Source organism: Microcaecilia unicolor, chromosome 5, assembly GCF_901765095.1.
Source record: "Microcaecilia unicolor chromosome 5, aMicUni1.1, whole genome shotgun sequence".
Classification (NCBI taxonomy): domain Eukaryota; kingdom Metazoa; phylum Chordata; class Amphibia; order Gymnophiona; family Siphonopidae; genus Microcaecilia; species Microcaecilia unicolor.
In genome coordinates this window covers 109,829,259-109,847,005 of record NC_044035.1, presented here as the reverse complement: position 1 = coordinate 109,847,005, position 17,747 = coordinate 109,829,259, and positions in this window count along the sequence as shown.

Below are 17,747 nucleotides of genomic sequence, written 5' to 3'. Positions count from 1 at the left end.
CTGAACTTATTGTGTTATAAGAAAATAAAAAATAGAAAGACCCTAAATTCCTGCAAATGAGGGATCACTGCACTTATTAGGACAAGCAGGGGATGAATATGAGTCAACTGGAACGCTAAACAAAGTAAGTCGAAGCTGATGGGTTAAATAAGAAGTCAGTCAAACACTGTGGGTCATTCCAAGACATATGCGCCAGTTCTGTAGGATTGAGCACACTCCTTCACTGTGTCCAGAGAGGGCTAAGTTGGGTGGGTTTAGAACTCGCCAAAACTGGAATTCCTTCCAATCCTCACTAGTGCTTTATAGTCACACACCCTGCAATACGCATAAAGGCCCTTTTACTAAGCCGTGTAGGTGCCTATGTGTGCCCAACATGTGGAAATTCGAGTTACCGCCTGGTTACTGCATGGCCCTCATAGTAATTTCAATTTTGGCACATGTCCACTACATGCGCCCGAAAAATACTTGTGACTTTCTGACACTCAGCAGCTACACACATTAAGTGACATTTGACACGTGTAGACCATTACTGCCCAATTACCACATAAGACCTTACTGCTATGTCAATGGCTTACGGTAAGGTCTCAGACCCAAAATGGACGCACGGCAATTTTCATTTTGCCGCACGTCCATTTTTGTCAAAAATTTTAAAAGGCATTTTTTTGTAGGTGCGCTGAAAAATAATTCTGCACATGCCCAAAACACACGTCTACACTACCGCAGGCCATTTTTCAGTGCACCTTAGTAAAAGGACCCCATAGTAAATAACTCTTCAGGGACTGACCTCAGTGCTGAACCCGCAATCATCTTGAAAGGTAGGTCCTATGTTCCATGATATGGATCACAATAAATATATCCCAGATACATGAACAGATCAAAACATATAGGGGGGATCTTTTCCTAAGCCATGGTAGCATTTTTAGCTAGCAGTAGAAGTCAGCTGGTGGTAAATGCAGGGACACCCATAGGAATATAATGGGCATCTCAGCATTTACTACCAGTTGATATATACCAAGAGCTATCAATAGAAATCAAACAAAATAAAACATGGAAAAGAAAATAAGATGATACCTTTTTTATTTGACATAACTTAATACATTTCTTGATTAGCTTTCGAAGGTTGCCCTTCTTCGTCAGATCGGAAATAAGCAAATGTGCTAGCTGACAGTGTATGTAAGTGAAAACATTCAAGCATTACTATGACAGTCTGACAGGGTGGGAGGATGGGGGTGGGTAGGAGGTATGCATGGGGACATCAAAGCATATCATTGCTATTCTAACAGGATGGGTGTGGATAGGTGAGGGGTGGGGCGATCAACAGAGAAATACAGCTTTATGGTTTATAATGGGCTAGGAACCCCAAATCCTTGTTAAGTCCTTTCTGTTGGGTGTTAAAATATTCAATCATTCTGACTTCAAAGGTCTTACGTTCTTGTATGGTTTTAAAGTTACCTTTCAGGATTCTCACTGTGAAGTCACTGGTACAGTGTCCTGGTCCTGTAAAATGCTGACCAACAGGGGTGGGAGACCTACTGGCACCAGTATTGTTCATGTGATGTCTATGTAAATTGAATCTTGTCTTAAGCATCTGGCCTGTTTCTCCAATATAGCATCCTTCGTTACATTTTTTACACTGAATGATATATACCACATTGGAAGATGAGCAAGTGAAAGATTCCTTTATGTTGAATATCTTTCCTTTGTGGATGACTGTGGGGTCCTGTGAAATATTTTGGCATAGTTTGCAACTGGATAAATTACAGGCTACCACACTCCTCTACCAAGAGCTAAAAATGCTACCGGGGCTTAATAAAAGATTCCCATAGTACCTCAACAGTTCAGTATCATTTGCCAATTGCTGAAAAAAAAACATGCTAATAAAATGAAAATGAGCTAAAATAATATTAAGTGAAAGCAGAACCTTTAGAAAACGTGCAAAAACTTCATGCAACAAATTATCAAATTTCCTTTATAGAGTGGCTATTTTTCCAGTAGCAGGGACCCTCAAGTGTTCTGTAGATGTGCAAAACATGAAATATTTAATATAATAATGCCCAATGTTGACTTTTCACTTTTTGCCATTCACATTTCACTTTTCACGCTATCAAATTAACTCACTATTAACACTGAAACTGTCTAAAGGCAAAGAGAAGAAATTTTATCTCTATAACCAATCTGCATAAGAATGTTTATCTAATGCCGATCTTTTTTCCCTCTATCACATGTACCATAAGGGTAGACATACATGTTGCAGAAGCTTTATTCTTCTTCTTCTTAGTATTGGAATTGAACTATGAGATAAAAGTCTCTGTTAAGATACAGAAATTACAGTGTCCATTAAGCCAGTGACCCTAATATTAATCAACCTGCTTATCCCATGCAGAGAAATTAGAATGAACCTATATGTCATATAGATAATGTTCCCTTGTATACGCTATACAAGGACTCATCTGAAAAATGGAATGAATGGAAATAGTGTGCCAGAGTAAGAAAATAATTTTTACTGTTTGAACAGCCAGAATAGAATAACTCAACACATAAACAAATTTATCCATATCATCCCTTCCTCTGTCTTGTTCTCTGGGCAAAATATACTGAAGAACATGTATTTATTTATTTAGATTTTGCTCATACCTTTTTCAGTAGTAGCTCAAGGTGAGTTACATTCAGGTACTCTGGGTATTTCTCTGTCCCAGGAGGGCTCACCTTCTAAGTTTGTACCTGAGGCAATGGAGGGTTAAGAGACTTACCCAAGATCACAAGGAGCAGCAGCAGGATTTGAGCTGGCCACCTCTGGATTGCAAGAGGGGTGCTCTAACCACTCCTCCACTCCACTGTAAATAGAAGACCTCCTTGTTTCCTAAACTCATCTGTAGAACAAATCCTACGTGATCTCAAAAATTGTTCAGTGGATAAAGACAAGTATAACTTTCTAGGATGATGGCTATCATAGGGGTCCTTTTACTAGACTGTGGTAAGTGCTAACACGCGCTTACCACAGGTTAAAATGGCTTACCACTGAACATGTTCAGTCGCCCTGCAGTAAGTTTGGGATGTGCACACACAAACCATGCACTAAAAAATAGTGATTTTTCTAGGAGGGGGCATGTCAGAGAGCAGAGAGTAGACATTTCTGTGTTAATCAGTGTAGCTATGTTACAGCATGCTAACTGAATGGCAGTAAGTGTTTACGTGCTAATTGTTTTCAATGGCCATGTGCTAAGGGCAACATTAGCGTAAGGCCATTAATTGACCATTTTACTGCTGTGGTAAAAAATGGCCTTTGTGCATGGGAAAACCCCATATAAGAGCACACTAAGGCCACCTCTTCCTAAGGCTTATTAAAAGGACCTCATAGAGAAGAAGAATATAATCAACTGGTTTTCTAAAGACTGTAGTATGTAATGCAGTCTTATAGACAAATTTGTCCAAATTTGTGGCTGTAAACTTTAGTTAATGATCCAGAGAGTTGAGCCAAATAGCTAACTCTTACAATAATGTTTGGGAAGCATGCCAAATCAAAAAGATATCAATAAAGCATCATAGCACTACACATAAAAAACAATGAGATGAAAACATGCATCTGTAAAACATGTTAAGAGTTTTAGAATGCTTGGAACCTTCTCAGTGCACCTACAAATAAAACTATCCATTAAAAAAAATCATATTCTAGTACCAATCACATCAATGATATAATAAAATCTGTAGGTATTCAAACTGTCTGAGCTCTTGATTATTCTAAAACTCTTTCTATAATATTTAATACAGATGTCTGTGGTATAATGGTGTATAATGACTCCAAATCCAGAGTGCCCAACAGCATAGCAGATGATACTCTTTGAATCTGTTGCAATATCCTCAAAAAATATACCATATCTTTTATATAAAATGTAGTTTTACAAACCTGGGGCTATAAAAACAAATCGACAAACTGTGGAAAGGTTCTACAGTAGTGACACATAAAGATACTATGGGAGCAGTGTAGTGGAGATTGTAAAGTTTTATATACATTTGGAACTATCTAAAATAAATTGGAATTTTAGGGTGGTCTACTCAAAGAACAGCTCTTTTTTTGTCAAAAAGGTCCATTGGCATGCTGAACTGGTCACACTTGAAGAATGTAGGGGGTAAGGGAGGAGTTCAAATGGGGATAAAATTGGGGATAAAATTAAATCTATCAAATTAACTAGGTCTGAGCAGTTTAAATCTCTATTCACTGGCTCTTTAAATCAGGGGCAGTGGAACATCTTTATGGTTGGAGGAGCCAAACAGACCATTCTCCAGCCTCACCCAGAAGCTCTCTAGTTGCTGATGCTCTGCTGGGCAAAAGATTGATGGGGCCATGGCCCCAATGACCCACCCCATTCTGCTGCCTATAAAATAAAGAAAATTCTTTCTAAGCAAAATGTTGACTTTGATGGAAAAATGATCCCATCTTGTGACCTCTGTATAGATTTCAGTTGCTTCATAAGCAATTAACTTTTCCTTAGTATTTGAACTTAAGAAGACAACTAATGTGGGGAAAAAATCTGAGGGAGCAATAAATTATAAGGAATGAGTTACTGATGTTCACAGAACAGGAAAACGACTCTGAGGTGATGATATCCAGTGGTTTCATGAAATGGTGGTGGGCCAGAGCCTTAGGGATGCTAGGGTACATGGGGAAAAGCCTAACTTAGAAAAGGAAGTGATTATTCCATCATGCAGGTCATTACTGAGACCACACCTAATGTGTTGCCACAGAAAGTACCAGAATCATTTACAGCTGCTGTTTAGTACACAAAACCCTCCTAGCCTGTATTATGTGCACACTTAAGTATTTCATAAAGTATGAATGTACCTGTTAAGTCTTCCCCAAAAGCATATCTGGGAATGTCTACGGTCAGTTGGGGTAAAGTAATGCATTTAATTTTATGTACCTAGTGGGAGGATTATTTTATGAATCCTATTTGTGATCAATAAAATACTGTTTTATCAGTAGAAATGCCATTTAAGATTATCCCCTTAGTTCCTTGGGGTGCTGATGCATGCTACTCTACATCCTGCCATACACTACACTCAATGTTTTGTGCTGTTGATGTCTCTCTTCTTGCAGTCTTGTTCTGCAATCAATGTCTTGGGTGTTGATTCATGCCTAGGCTGGGAAGATACATACTGATGTTTATACCCAAATATTTACCTATACAGAGAGAGAGAGAGAGAGAGAGAGTGAGAGTTTTAAGTTAGCAGAACCTGATGACGCTCATCAAAAAAGTTCGAAGTGTATTGCAAATGTCAACAAAACTTCTCTGAGTCATTTAGGGCCTCTTTTACCAAGCTGTGGTTAAAGGGGGGCCTGCAGTGGTATCAGCACGCAGATTTGCCACATGCCAAGGCCCTCTTTTACCGCAGCAGGTAAAAGGTTGTTTTCGGCCAACAAAAGAAGAAATGGCCCTGAACTAATCACAGGGATTGCTGTGCAACCATTTCTGAGGGAGCCCTTAACATCACCTATTTAGGTGACTGTAAAGGCTCCTGTGCTACAAAATAAAAATTATTTTTGTCACACTGGAAATGGTGTGTGCTGGAGCTGGGAACTACCACTGGGCTAAGGTAGCCCAGTGGTAGTCCCAATTTGGCACACGACAACGACGCATTGTAAAAGGGCCCCTTACGCTTTTATTATTGTAACATGTTTCTTGTTATATGACCTGTTATATGAGCTGCTTTGGACCTTTGGTGGGGTTAAGCGGATTACAAATACCGAGATTAGATTAAATTAGAGATAACCATCATAACCATAGGTAAATTGGGTAAAACAGAAGCAGCTTTGGTGGCATCATGTGGATTCGAGTCATCCAAACAGGACTCCCCTATTACCACAAGGAATGGTTCCTGGCAAGAAAACTGAATGCGAATCTTCTCTTACCATAATCATGAAGGAGTTATAATTCCTAAAGTGTCATTGATTAGGCTTCCCTTACAGTACAATTCTCTGTGCTTGAAAAGTGGATGAATTGGAGGATGTTGTGGCACTGTTATAGGACGAAAGTCAGAATTGTTTTTTTTCTATATTCTTGCTACTCATTCCACTTGTTGGATGACTATGACCTCTCTAATGGTGCATGTAACCTATATTTGGCAGAATAGTATAGATGTTTGTCATAGCCATCTGCTTCTCTGGTAATGTTGCTGGGGAAAAGGAGAGAAGAGAATCAAAATCTTGGCTGAACTGAAAAGAAAATAATATGTGTCAGGGAAATAGTTTAGAATTTGGGACATTCCTGAGAAAATGGAATGTCATGATCCAGTGAAATTTATGTACCTCTAGTAGAAATTAAGAGCCACGTTTAGTAAAGTATACTAAGCATTAAGTGTGGGATGTAGCTCACACTTTAGCATGTGCTAAGCATAGTAATGGCTACCATGTGCTAAAAACAGCCAGCATGCAAAAAATCCCACACTAACCCCCGGATTCTATGTAGTGTGACTGAAATTGTGCACGCAAATCCAGTCATATTCTGGATTTCTGCATGCAATTTAATAACTTCGCAACAAGCAATTATTGACACTAATTTGCAGTAAATAGAATTTATGTGCACAATTTGCTAGGCATATTCTTAAAGTGGTGTGCATAAATTCTAATGCGCACTGCCAAAAAGGGAGCGCGGCCATGAGCGTGGAATGGGTGGGCTGTGGGTATTCTAAAAGTCTATGTGCAGGGTTGTAGAATACACCTGCTCCACATCTAACTTAGGTGCCGGTATTTACACCAAATTTTACTTGGCATAAATGGATGTGCCTAGATTTAGGTGCGGGCATGGCCACTAGACGTACTCTATAAACTCTCTAGGCATAGTCTATAAACCACTCCCTAAATCTAGGTGTGGTTTACAGAATACACCTAGGCAGAAAAATTTTGGCATCGATTTGTCAGGTGCCGTATATAGAAATCTAGTCCTAACTGCTTAACACATTATGGGTTGGGAATTGAGCAGATTATGGGTGGAGATAGAGCTATGTGCTAACTTTCATCGTTGCAAGATGGTGGTGTTAAATGTATCAGGCCATCGGCAGCAGTTAATGCAACTGCTGTAAATAAACAAACTGATAAATAAATACATTATTCTCCTGGCAGCATCCTGAACCCTTTAAAATATAACAAATCAGTCCCCCTAGCAGCATCCCATACTCCCTCTACCCCTCCTGATATGTGTTGATTGTTTTTATTGTGAGCCACCTAGTTGTAGGTGGAATATAAATGTTAAAAAATAAAAAAAATAAACATGTTTCACCATCAGCCCCCACACTTTGATCTCCCCAAGTACCAGCATCATCCTGAGATCCTCTTTAAAGTAACAACATCACTCTGATCCCCACCAAGTACTAGCATCATTCCCTTCTTCCCCACCCCCAAAGAGGCATCTGACTTCCCCCCCCCCCCCAAACATTCAGAGATTTACACCATATTTTCATTGGTGTAAATGGAGGCATGTGGTTTTAGGCACTGAGATATCAACTAAGCATATTCTATGTATCACGCTGGGGCTGCTTATAGAATACACTTAGCCATAAATGTTTACCATGCGGATTTTGTAAGTGCCTTATAAAGAATTTGGTCCTTAACTTCTCGATGTCTGTAAGATCCCCTGTCTAAAATGGCATTTAAACGTCTGGGCCACCCCTGACTTTTAAATGCTGCCATTTTGATGTTAAGAAACATCTAAAATAAGCTCCTTTTTATTTGTTTTGCAATGTTTGGGCAGGGCCGTGCCTAGGGTCTCTGGCGCCCCCCCTGCAGACCATCAGTTGGCGCCCCCCTGCAGGCATGCAGGCGTGCGCCCCCCGGACTTTTAAATTTACCTCCCTCCGACGTCTGCGCAGCGTCAGTGAAAGCGCTCCTGTCTGACGTCTCTCCACCAGCCCAGCCTTCCCTTCGCTCATTGGTTCCCTCTGTGTCCCGCCTTCTTCTGATGTCATTTCCTTGAGGGCGGGACACAGTGGGAATGAACGAGAGAAGGGAAGGCTGGGCTGGTGGAGAGACGTCAGACAGGCAGTGCTTTCACTGATGCTGCGCAGACGTCAGAGGCGGAGCGAGGTAAATTTAAAGCGCCGGGGAATCGGGGATGGAGGGGAGCAGAGGAATAAGTTTTTTTTTTAAAAAAATACAATGTGACGGCGCGGCACCCTTGAAGGCAGGCGGCCCCTGCAGCGCTTACCGCGCTTACCGTGTTGGCACGGCCCTGTTTTTGGGTATTTGGTTCTGCTCCATATATGAACAATCTCATTGAATTACTTCCACATAATGCCGTATCATCATCCAGAGAAGATCTCATTCTGCATTTCCCTATTTGAAGGAATGTAATCTATAAAACAATTCACAGTGCCTGTTTCTCATATCAAGGTACTACAATTTGGAATTCTCTACCAAAAACAATTAAATGCAGAGATGATTACCTGTCTTTCAGAAACCTACTGAAAATTCATTTTTTTCTATTTAGCCTTTCAGAAAACAAAGAATTCTATTTGAACATTATCCATTCATACAATTAATTTCACTTCTTCCTTCCTCCCTAATCCTATCTAGCCCTAATTGTACCCATATTTATTCATCTTCACTTCTTTGTTTACAAACTTAATTATAATTTAATCTTCTTCTGTATCCATCTACCCTTAAGAACAGTTGCATCCAGGTAAATTCACCATAAGAGTAAGAACATAAGAGTAGCCATACTGGGTCAGACCAATGGTCCATCTAGCCCAGTATCCTATTTTCCAAACAGTGGCCAAGTCAGGTCACAAGTACTTGCCAGAAACCCAAATCATGGCAACACTCCAGTCTACAAATCCCAGGGCAAGCAGTTGCTTCCCATGTCTTACTCAATGGCAGGCTATGGACTTTTCCTCCAGGAATTTGTGCTAATCTTTTTTAAACCCAGATACGCTAACCACTGTTACCTCCTCTGGCAAAGAGTTCCAGAGGTTAACTATTCATTGAGTGAAAAAATATTTCCTCCGATTTGTTTTAAAAGTATTTCCATGTAACTTCCTCGAGGGTCCCCTAGTCTTTGTACTTTTGGAACGAGTAAAAAATCGATTTACTTTTACTCGTTCTACACCACTCAAGATTTTGTAGACCTCAATCATATCTCCTCTCATCCACCTCTTTTCTAAGCTGAAGAGCCCTGACCTCTTTAGCCTTTCCTCATACGAGAGGAGTTCCATCCCCTTTAGTCGCTCTTTGTTGAACCTTTTTTAATTCCACATATCTTTTCTGAGATACGGCGACCAGAACCGAACACAATACTCAAGGTGTGAATACACCATGGAGCAATACAACAACATTATAGTATTTTCGGTCTTATTCATCAACCCTTTCCTAATGATTCCTAGCATCCAGTTTGCTTTTTTGACCGCCGCCACACACTGAGCAGAAGATTTCAGCATATTATCTACAACAATACCCAGATCTTTTTCTTGAGCGCTGACCCCCAAGGTGGACCCTTGAGTGCTGCCTCCCAAGGTGGATTAGGTAACTGTGATTCAGATTATTCTTAATATAACCCTATGGGTTAAATTTTATAAAATTTGTAAGCCAATTTGTAAAGTTGTCTGTGACATTACTGGGTTATACGCTAAAGTATTTGACCTTGCAGTGCTGAAAAGTTTGTGTGGGTTTTGGAGTGCCTTGCTTTCCAGCTAGTTCCCAATATTCCAGTGAAGATGGAGGAAATGAGATGTGAGATGAAAGAGCTGAAGGAAATCGTGAGAGGCTTGAGAGATGTACGTCAAGCTCCAGTAGTGACAATATTTGGGCCTTTACCTCCATTTTGGTGAAGTATATCTGAGGTATTAATCTGGGTATAGTAGGATATATTTTTCACTCTTGAAGATGGGGTCACATTTCCAAAGTGCATCACCTATGTGCATCACCTTGCATTTGTCCACTTTAAATTTCATCTGCCATTTGGATGCCCAGTTTTCCAATTTCTTATGGTCTTTCTGCTATATTTCACAGTCTGCATGTGTTTTAACAACCTTGAATAGTTTTGTATCATCTGCAACTTTGATCACCTCACTCATTGTTCTGATTTTCATATCATTTATAAATATGTTAAATAGTACCGGTCCCAGAACAGATTCCTGTGGCACTCCACTGTTCACTCTCCTGCATTGAGAGAAATGACCATTTGACCCTACCCTCTGTTTTCTGTCCAATAACAAGTTCCTAAATCACAACAGAACCTTTCCTCCTATCCCATGACTCTTTAATTTTCTCAGGAGTCTCTGATAACGAACTGGCTTACCTTTATCCACATGTGTATTCATGCCTTCAAAGAAATAAAACAAATTGGTGAGGCAAGACTTCCCTCAGCTGAACCCATGCTGACTCTGTCCCATTAAACTACATTTGTCTACGTGTTCTATGTCTACATCAGGTTTACTGTTCTATAATTTTCCAGATCACCCCTAGAACCATTTTTAAAAATCGACATGCATTGGCCACCCTTCAATCTTCAGTTACTATGGACGATTTTAATGACAGGTTACATATTACTAACAGCAGATCAGCAATTTCATGCTTGAGTTCTTTGAGTACTCTTGGATGTATGCCATCAGGTCCAGGTGATTTACTACTCATTAATTTGTCAATTTGGCTCAGTACATCTTCCAGGTTCACCAAGATTTCTTTCAATTTCTCCACACCATCACTCTTGAAAACCATTTTTGGTACAGTCAGATCTCTTATATCTTCTTCCATAAACACAGAAGCAAAGAATTCATTCAGTTTCTCCGCTATAGCCTTGTCCTCCCTGAGTGCTCCTTTTGCTCCTTTGTGATCTAACGGTCCCATGGATTCCCTCGCAGGCTTTCTGTTTCTGATGTACCTGAAAAAGTTGTTACTGTGAGTTTTAGCCTCTGCGTCAAGTTTCTCTTCATATTCTCTTTTAGCCTTCTTTATTAATGCTTTGCATCTGACTTGCTAGTGCTTATGTTGATTCATATTTTCTTCATTTGGGTCCTTTTTCCATTCTTTAAAGGACAATCTTTTGGCTTTAATTGCCTCTTTTACTTCACCTTTTAACCATGCAGGCTGATGTTTTCTCTTCTTTCCATCTTTGCAAATATGTGGAATACATCTGGACTGGGCTTCCAAGATGGTATTTTTGAATAATGTCCATGCCTGATTTAGTGTCCTTACCTTTGCAGACGATTTTTTTAGTTTCTTTTTAACCATTTTCCTCATTTTAATATAGTCGCCCTTTCAAAAATTAAATGCAGCTACAGTAGATTTCTTTTGCAGGTTCATCCCATATAATAGCTCAAACTTGATCATGTTATGATCACTGTTTCGTAGGGAATCCAACACCACCACCTCTCGCACTATGCTCTGCACGCCATCAAGGACCAGATCCAAAATGGCTCCCCCTCTCATCGGTTCCTGGACCGGCTGCTCCAAGAAGCAGTTGTTTATTATATCATTTATATTTGTTTTACAAAGCCAATGCTATAGCATTATTTATTGTACTTTATATAATTTTTAATATGTATCATTCATTTAATTTTTGTTATGTAAGCCACATTGAACCTGAGTCACTCGGGCTAATTTGGGGTAAAAATGTAATAAATAAATAAATACTGGTACAGCAAATATCGCAGATTAGCATTTCTTTTCAGTCTGGTCAATATTTAACATAAAATTTGAGCCTAAAGCTAAGTCTCTGCTTTTTCTGTTGGCTGACATTTAGAACCTGCACAATATATGGAATTAATGCTGTGACAATTAAACAGGAGACATGAGACCATTTGACCCTGACGAAGCTGAGCTGATTAAACCTGCTATTAGCTAACTGCATTATATATCTGAATTAAGCATTTTGTAATCTATTAGAGGGGTAAATCTGTGGTTTAAGCTTTAATTAATAAGATGAATAAACATGATTTAGCAATGCGTTTTGTCCTGTGCAAAAATTGTGGGATATCAAACATTGTTATTCCTTTATTAAAAACATAAGAATATAACTTATATGAATCTCCTTTTTTTTCTTAACAACTGTACGAAACCATCTATGGATATAGATAGGGTTTTTGGATAGTTGGAATAGTTTTTTTTAAATCTATTTCTCTGACTCTTGTCTAACCTTCTCTCTCTCTTAATGTCTCTCCTTTTCTTGCCAGTATATTCACATATTATATTAGTGAAAATATACAAAGATTTCATCATCAGTCAAGCCCCCACCCCTGTGGGCCAACACTTCACAAGACCAGAACACTGCACCAGTGATTTCACAGTAAGAATACTGAAAGGTAATTTTAAAACAATACAGGAACGTAAGACCTTTGAAATAAGAATGATTGAATATTTTGACACCCAAGAAACAGGACTTAATAAGGATCTGGGTTTTCTAACTCATTATAAAACATAAAGCTGTATTTCTCTGTTTATTTCTCTGTTTATTACCCTCCTCTCACCTACCAACACCCATGCATACCCCCACCCTCCCACTCTGTCAGACAGTCAAAGTAATGCTTTGATGTTTCTCTCATATATACTATCTGCTACCTCATTTGCTTATTTCTGATCTGAGGAAGAAGGGCAACCTTTGAAAGCTAATCAAGAAATGTATTAAGTTATGTCCAATAAAAAAGGTATCATCTTATTTTCTTTTCCATGTTTTATTTTGTTTGATTTCTATTGACAACCTTATAGAAAAAGCAATTAGTGGAAAAGTATGTACCATATTGTGATGGTGTGTACTTTGCCATGGGCATACATATGGGTGAAGATTGTTTGGAGCATAGACATAGCATTCAAATACTTGTGTACATTACAGTATTCTATAATGTACTTGTGTACATTATAGAATACTGTAATTAATTGTTCTGGTTTACATCTAAGCATGGACATGGGGGAAGGCCGACAGTCGCTCAAAAGTGCATGGTTCGGGATAAGGTATCTTTCAAAGATTATCACCACTAGGGCTCTTCAGCTTGAAGAAAAGGCAATTGAGGGGAGATATGATAGAGGTCTATAAAATAATGAGTGGAGTTGAACAGGTAGACATGAAGCATCTGTTTACGCTTTCCAAAAATACTAGAGCTGGGGGGCATGTGATAAAGCTACAAAGTAGTAAATTTATAATGAATCAGAGAAAATGTTTCTTCACTCAACGTGTAATTAAACTCTGGAATTCGTTGCCAGAGAATGTGGTAAAGGTGGTTAGCTTAGTAGAGTTTAAAAAATGGTTGGACAGCTTCCTAAAGGAAAAGTCCATAGGCCATTATTAAATAGGACTTGAGGAAAATCCACTATTTCTGGGATAAGCAGTATAAAATATTTTGTACTTCTTTGGGATCTTGCCAGGTATTTGTGACCTGGATTGGCCACTGTTGAAAACAGGATGCTGGGCTTGGTGGACCTTTGGTCTGTCCCAGTATGGCAATACTTATGTACTTATGACATTTGCTAAATGATCTTGCCTTAAATATAGGTCCATTTTCTGGCACTAGTGCTAGTATTCTGTAAAAAGTTAGTGTCTACTTTCTTTATAGAATAGCCTTCAAATAGGCATCTGTTTACCATCCAAGGTGCCTTATTGTAGAATTATCCTCCACATGTGCAGTAGTGACTGCATTAACTATGTCTTCACTGGAAGGGGGGACTTGTGCTGCTTCAGAGTTTCATCCAGGCTCTTGAAGAAACAGCAGCAATCATTCTTCAAACTCTGGCATCTATTTCTCTATTCAGGTAAGTCACATGATGTTTTATTTGATGCTTATTTTAACTGCAAGCACAATGATTTAGACTTTGAGTTATTTCATAATCACAATTAATTTGGGCACAGTTTATAATATACAGCATGGCAAAGTACCACATGGGATGTACCTGATGAAAGAAAACTTGACATCCTTCTAACATTGGGTCCGGCTTGGGTGAAAAGGTTATCTGAGGGTACTTTTCACATTTTTTAAAATACTTTATAGTTGGCGATTGAGATTGGACTTTGTTGGTTTTGGTTTTATCTGTAAATGGCATCTAAAATCTAATTAACACACCTAGCCCTATTCTATATAACACACTTAGGCACTGTGTATAGAATAGCACATAGGACTGGGGAAGGTGCCTACATTTAGGTGCGGCCACCTATGCCACTGAAAACCTCGTGTAAATATTTGTGCCTAAATGTAGGCATGTTCTCCCAAATTCTATAATAACGTGCTTAAATTTGAGTAATTCCTCGACATGTCTGCACTCCTCCCATGGCTGCACCCCTTCTCAGCTACGCATGTTGGAATTTACACTTGCCTCTTTTTAGAATACGCCTAAAAAGAAGCGCACATGAATTCCCATTATTGTCAATTAGTGATTATAATTGGTTGTTATTGGCCAGTTATCATGCTGATTGGCTTGTTATTCAATTGAGTAGTGTGTGTAAATTAGCCGGGAGCACTTTCAAACATGTGGGGAATGGCTCCACAAAGGTTCTGCACTTACCACATGTTAATTTTGGCAACTACCATGCAATAATTACAAAACATTACCACTCTTTAGCAAATAGAGACCAACATGTAATGCCCGTTGTACATTATTAGATTCTAAATATAAAGGTAGAATCTTTTTTATTTCTGTACTGCTTTGTACTTCCTGCATTTAAGTTTTTATACAACAAATTAACTATAGGCAAACACTTGCATCGTTTTTTTAATCTGAAAGTTCACAAAGCTATTTTTATTTTATCTTCTAATCTCGGTTGTAAAAGAAGAAAGAATTTCTGAACAAAATATAAATTCATTATAGCCTATGATCCATCCATATCAATAGAAACCTAAACAAATTAGAATATTGCGCCAATCTATGGAATATTTTTAAAATTGTAAAATCAAGGAAATGTCTTTTATATTGGGTGAAATTGTGCTTCAAATGCCTGTACACAAATCTTTCATCCTAACCAGTACATTTTTATTTTTTTGTTTAATGTATTTGGTTTTGTATGGTTGTCTATGATTTGTATTTAACCTTTCTGAAGCTCCCTGTACAGGATGTCATGCAAACACTGAATAGAAGAGAAAGTGTATGCACTTATGGTTAGGATCTGATTGAAACATTCCTACAGCTGGAGATGTAGAAGATGGTTTGGGTGGGCTGGTGAAAGATGAATTGCTGGAAGACTTGGAAATAGCAGGGATGAATACAGATGACTGAGATTTAATGTGGCTGAATGCAAATTGTTCTGTATTAGAGCAAGAATCGAACTGTAAATTGGTTAATGCCAGCTCAGAAGATGGAAGGAATCAGGGGTGGTTGCACATTTCACACTGAGGCGTGAAGGTCAATTTGGAGTATACTTAAGAAAGCTTACAAAAGTCTAAGAATGTATATAGCAGGGGATGAGAATCCAATCAAGGGAAGTCAATCTTATTTTGTTCTCGTATAGGGCTCAATTCAGTTCTGTTATTCTAAATACAGAAAAGCTGTTTAGAAAGCCAACAAGCACAGCACAAGAGAAGAAAATCAATAAGATATATGTTGGGGAAAAGCTATAAGAAGAAATTGACTGCAGAAAACACATTTACCCTGGAGTCAAGACAGCAGATAGGCTAGATCCCTCAGGGACTGACTATGGAAAAGTACATGGTCTTATTTTAACTGCTTAAACTGGATGGCTGTGATTTTATAGTTGCATTCTGTACTTTCCCTTTATCAATATAGACCTGTCAAATAAATTATAATGCTTATTATTAGACCTTTTACAGTTTTGAAGAAACAGAGTTATAAGCAAACAGATGCTATTACAATCCTACTAAAATAAAGCAATGTTGATCAACTGAAATAGGTGTTGTCCACAGACAGCAGGATTAATAAGGCACACAGCATTCTTAGTGAGCTTAGGACTGCTCAGTCTTAGGTAATCTTAATATTTTGAGCAGCTCATATAGTCGAAAATGAGAGTTTTCAGTTCATAGGGACAATTGGCCAGCATTGCTTGATCAAATGAACGAACAGTCCCTTGCTGGAGCCTGGTCCAAACAATAAAGCACATTGAAAGTACAAACAGAGGACCATGTAGCTGCTTTGCAGAAGATATTCAATGAGGTAGGCTTCAGGATGGTCACTGTGGCAGCAGCAGCTCTAAACTGATAAGAATTAACCTTAGAGCTGAGTGGAATGCCCACTTCTTTATAGTAAAATAATGTGCAAGAAGCCATTCAGTTTGCTAGAGTTCTTTTTGCAACGGGCACACCAGTTTTATTAGGATCAAACAGGAGAAAAAAATCGAGGGTCCTTTTACAAAGGTGCTCTAGCGTGTTTAGTGCACACTAAGAATAAGCATGCACTAAACGTTAGTCACCCATATATTTCTATGAGCCTCACTAGCGTTTTGCATATGCTAATAATTAGCGTACCCTAAAACCGCTAGTGCACCTTTGTAAAAGGACCCCTGATTGTTTTTCTAAGCATTTTAGTCCATTCTGTAGCAGGTAAAAACCTATTTGCAGTCTAGAGTACTGATTCTCAACCCAATCCCGTGCTAGCGGTTTTAGGGTACGCTAAATGCTAGTGGCACCCATAGAAATATATGGGTGACTCTAACATTTAGCGCATGCTAAAAATGCTAGTGCACTTTTGTAAAAGGACCCCTCAGTCCCATCAGGTTTCAGGATATCCACCAATGAATATGCATGTTAGATATGCATGCAATACCTCCTTGGTATATTTATTTATTTACTTATTTATTTGTTTGTTGTATTTGTATCCCACATTTCTCTACCTATTTGCAGGCTCAGTGTGGCTTACATTGTTCCGTCATGGCGATCGCCATTTCCGGAGTGAGAGATACAAGTGGTATTACATTAAAGATCATGATTGACTAGTAAATTAAGATATAAATCTATATCATGTATATTCATTGTGAATATCCTGAAAACCTGATGGGACTAGGCGTGCCTCAAGGACTGGGTTGAGAAGCACTGGACTAGAGTATGAAGGGCTTTCTCAATATTTGTTTAGGTGAAAAGGAGTGCTTTAGGCAAGAATGTGTCCAAAGAACAACATTGCGAGATGGAATAGAGTATATGGTTCATATAACACCAGTGCTGGGAATTCACTTGCTTTTTCAGCTGTAGTGATTGCTACTAGGAAGAGTACATTCCAACTTAGGAACTTCAGAGATGCTTTACCTAGAGGTTCTAAAGAAGACTTCATGAGTGAAACAATGACTGAATTCCTATCACACATTATAGGGGGCTTCCATACTGAAGGCTTGACATGAAGCAGACATTTCTTGAAATGAGCCACCATACGGCAGTGGCGTACTAAGGTGGGGCGGTGGGAGCGGTCCACCCTGGGTGCACGCCTCTGGGAGGGTGCTGCGCGTCTGTCGGCAATGCTCGTTCTCTGCTCCCTCTGGCTTCAGAACGGGTTATTTCCTGTAACGGGGCAGAGGGAGCAGGGAACGATCGTTGCTGACAGATGCACGCCACGCCCCCAGCAGGTAAAGATGCACTGGGGGGGGGTGTCGTTTCGCCAGAGGGGAGCTGCCCCTTTCAAGTCCCCTGCCCCGCCCCTTCCATGCCCTCACCCTGCCCCTGGCGCATATTCCCCTCCTCCCCCAATCACCTTGCCTCCCCCCTGTCATCTCCACTCCCCCCGTCACCTCCCCTCCCCTTACTCTACTATCCATGGTGGTCTAGAGGTACCTCTTCGGGGCAGGAAGAGCCCCCTCTTTCCTGCCCAGAGCGCTGCTGACAGCTGCCCTGCATCCTGT